We start from the raw sequence: 4633 nt of genomic DNA on the forward strand, positions 1-4633 counted from the left end.
TGAAGAAGGCTGAACGCCGAAGAATTGATGCTTTTGAACTGTGGTGTTGGAGAATACTCTTGAGAGTCCCTTGGACTGCAAGGAGATCCAACCAGTCCCTTCTGAAGGAGATCGGCCCTGGGATTTCTTTGGAAGGAATGATGCTAAAGCTGAAACTCCAGTACTTTGGCCACCTGATGCGAAGATTTGACTCATTGGAAAAGACTCTGATGCTGGGAGGGATTGGGGGCAGGAGGAGAAGGGGACGACAGAGGATGAGATAGCTGGATGTCATCACCGACTCGATGGACGTGAATTTGAGAGAACTCTGGGAGTTGGTGATGGACAGGAAGGCCTGGCGTGCTGCAATTCATGGGGTCGCAAAGAGTCAGACACGACTGAGCAACTGAACTGAACTGACTGACCTCCGATATGAAATGCTATCAGTTTCATTGATACTCTCTTATGTTTAAAGCTAAACATATTGTGGTTTTATCAAATCATAGTCATCTTTTCCCCATAAAGAGAGAAGATAATGTAGAAACCTTAAAAATGTATCCAACTTCTATAGCTCAGCTCAAGGAAAGCTTGAGCTGTGAGAGCATATGACAGAGTTAGGACAAGCCAGAAAAGAAATCTGTGCTGCAGACTCTAAACATGGATGAGCCAATGCAATGTAGCAAACAAAATTCTGTTATATTAGGAAATCATTGTCCATGCCATGTTCACTTTTCATGGTTCATGGGATGTTGGAAAGATTGAAAAGAACACTGCACTTGTAATTGGGGAAGTTGTGATCAAGCACAAGCCCTAAGTTCATGGGAAGTTAGAATAAGTTCTTTCTCTCATCCCTTCCACACTCAACTCACTTCTTGAACTCAGTTTCATCATCTGGAAAATAAAGGGGACTGAGTAGGTGATCCTAAGTAGTCCTTTCAAGTCTTACATTTCTATGACTTTATAACACAATGCCAGCCCAGTAGGTAATGAACCTCACTGTAATGATGGTATTCTCTGCATTGGAGTGCTACCATATTCACTACCTTTTCCCTCATCTGCAGTTGATTATAAGTCCTGTATCCCATAAAAACCCTATCCCTGTATTAGTCTCCCTCTTCTCTAATTGTTTTTGTTCCACTTACATTGATTAGCACATTATTGTAAATTTTCTATATCATTCATTTTTCCCTTTATCATAACAGTCTGTAATCAATCATCAAACATTTTCTAGATGTCTACTAAGCCCAATGCATTGTTCCAGGACTCTATGGACTTCCTGAAGTATTAAAATATTCACTGCCATTAAGCCATTTACATTTTAGCACATACTAAAATATAAACAATAAAAAATTCTTGCATAGAGAATGTCAAATAAGTAGTATGAGCATAGAATTTGTGAAGCAGAATAGATACACATGAGCCAGAGTGATCAGGGCTGTCTTCAGAAAGAAATCAAGACCTATGATGCAGTTTAAGATATGGATATAGGTTATTTGGATATACAGCTTCATATCTGACTCTGAAAGAGTTGTTGAAACATAATGAGGGAAGAGCTCCCAGTCTGAAGCAGTGTTTGATAAGCTATCAATGAAAACAATGAGAACAAGCTAAAGTAAAACAAAAACAGTGACACCATGGGCAAGACACTACGATAACACCTTTACCGACACTATCTTGTTTGATACTTACAAAAACCATAAAAATTATCAGCTCCTTTTCACAGTGGAGGAAATCGAGACCATGAGAGGGAAAGCCATAGATTAGAACAGTAAGTGGCAGAACTGATATTGATTCCCCGATCTGCCTCTTAACCAGTATATAGAGAAGACTTTTCTCATGACTTTCTGATTATTTAACATAACACAGCCATGATTCTTCCTGGCTATTGAAGTAAGGGCAAATCTGTGTAATACCTGCATCTCAGAGCTCCTGGTTGGGTTCCCAGACTGCCGTTGCTTTAACCCCCATGAAGGCCTTTAGATTCCCATAGAAGAGGCTCTGCTCCTAGTGCTGTCTCATTAACAGAGGAAGTGAAAGTGCTCGGTCTCCACATCAAGGAATAAAATAAAGCCCAGCACTACACTAATTCGAATTCTGTTCCCACTTACAAAACTGTCTCCTGCCTTTTGTAATTCTCTTTCTTGGATCTCAATCTTAGAGAACAATGGATAAATGGGGGGGGGAATTAATAATAAAATCAGTTTCTGACTGTATGTGCTCTTTCTCATTTGTGTTAATTCTTACTCATTAAGCTCAGCTGAAGCTGCTTCTATTGTACAAGGTAACAATTAACTGATTTCTTTACAAAATGACCCTGTCACCAGAAAATCTATTGAGTCTTGGTCTTTAGGGACTTCAACATGGTACACCAATATCCTCAAGCTATTTCTGAATTTGTCACCAACCTACTCATATAAAGACCTGACATGTGACTGTTACCAAAGAGTTAACCATATTCAACTTTTATTGGTTAAAAGTAGCATTGCTTCATATACAAATAGCTGTAAAAATGCTATTCTTGGGAAAGATCTGGCTAATTGGCACACAGGAGAGTACTGACCAAATGATACTGCAGAGACTTAGGATTGCCAATATGATTTCATTTATCCAAGGGAATTGTCACCCAGAATGCTGTCACACCAACAGAGGAAGTCATGGATTAGCCACAAGCAGGAAGAAAAAGAGATCAGAAAACATTTTAAACACCACTTTGTTTACTTAGTTTGAAATATTTATTTCCTGAGTAAGGTTAAAGAATCTCCAAGAAACACATAAATATACTTTTGTTATATTCATATCAAATCAACTTCACCCAAGAAACTTACCAGAAAATAGGGAACTTCATAGAAATCCCTAGTGTGTGTGTTTGTGTGAATTATCTATAAGGCTATTATTCTGTTTTACATTCAAAAACTGGCATATTTATAATCTACATGGAACACTGTTTAACTATTAATTCAATTATATGGCCTATAATTTCACATCAAAAAGAATACTTTTAACTCAGAAATAACTACTATGTTGGACTTCGTTGTAGATTGTGAATCAGAAAACTTAAATTCTATTCATGTTTGGTCAGTAACGCACTCTGTAACTTCAGATGTTTCACTTCATATCTCTATAGTAATATTTCCCCATCTGTAAAATGAGGTTATAGAAAATAATTTCTACAGTATCTTCCAGTTCCTAAGCTTCCTATGTTATGAACAATTATATATTCTCATTGATTCATGGGGAGAGGAAAGGAATAAAATGTAAGACCAATTATTGAATATATAGCTTAGCAAACATAGAAATATAAAACTCAGCAGATAAATGAAATTCAATCTTGATAATTTTTTTTTACTAATTATCACAGTAGTAAATATAAATTGTAAGTAATAGTATATCTGTTTAGTGTGAAGAGTAGAGCGGAAAGAAAACCTTTCTGCAATATGTACAGCCCTATAGTGCCCTGACCAACTCTGATGGCTCACAAAGTAAAGGGGGAAAAAGTTTACAAAGAAAGAAATTAGCTGATAAAAAAAAAATCTGCTAAGCTAGAACACAACTTCATTCATTCATTGACATGAAGTTGCTACAAAGAGTTGGTGCAGGAAAAGATATACCACATTTTTTAAAGAGCCAGCAGCTATAAGAATAGATTTTTAAAGTACTCATCACAAAAGAAAGAAAGAGAGGAAACAGAGAAAGAAAAATAAAGGAAGTGGATAAGAAAGGAAGAAGGGAGGGAGAAACAAAGGAAGAGAGGAGGGAGGGAGGAGAAGGGAGGGAAGCAGAGGGGAGAAGAGGAAAGGAGAGAGGAGGGGAGGAGACAGAAACACTATATGCCCGTGGAGGCTAGGAACATGAGGGAAAGAGCTTGGAGAGAGGGTCAGTCTGTAGGGGCCAGGGCAATATTCCTTTGTGTATGGAACATCATTCTGTCTTCTCTTTACCTATCTCCACCCCAGGCTCAGAGACAGAACTTTCAACCACAAACAATGATGGACCCAAAATAAAGAGTAAACCCCAAGCTAGGGAAACAAGAAAAATGACTCATTTGGAACTCTCATACTAAATTTTTATCCTGAAGAAATGCCTAAGAAAGAGAAAAGAGAAAGGAGGGATTAGGAGAGAGAGAGAGGGTAAAAGGATACATAAAACAAGATACTGGAGCAAAATATAATTTTGTAATAGGAAAGAGTGTAAGATTACCACAAGCAACTATGCTTTCTAAACTGTAAAATGCTAAATAAATGTGAAGAAATTTGAAAAAGAAAAAAGTTTTGATTTAAATTCAGAACCTCATAGATAAAAACAGCAAACACAAAATCTACACAATTAGAAAGAACAAAATAAACATGGAAACAAATGGCAGGAAAAAGAGTACAGAAAAAATATTTCCACAGAGCAGATGAAAATTGGGACCAAATATTTCACCATGAATTTTTTAAATTTACAGGATTTATCTTTACACACACACACACAAAGGACATAGAGATTTAAAAGCTCAAAATGATATGACATGGTTGTTGCATCTATGTTCATCAGTGATCAGATCAGATCAGATCAGTCGCTCAGTCGTGTCTGACTCTGCGACCCCATGAATCACAGCACGCCAGGCCTCCCTGTCCATCACCAACTCCCGGAGTTCACTCAGACTCATGTCCAT

This window comes from Bison bison, unplaced genomic scaffold (genome assembly GCF_000754665.1).
Source record: "Bison bison bison isolate TAMUID 2011002044 unplaced genomic scaffold, Bison_UMD1.0 scf7180017864197, whole genome shotgun sequence".
Classification (NCBI taxonomy): domain Eukaryota; kingdom Metazoa; phylum Chordata; class Mammalia; order Artiodactyla; family Bovidae; genus Bison; species Bison bison.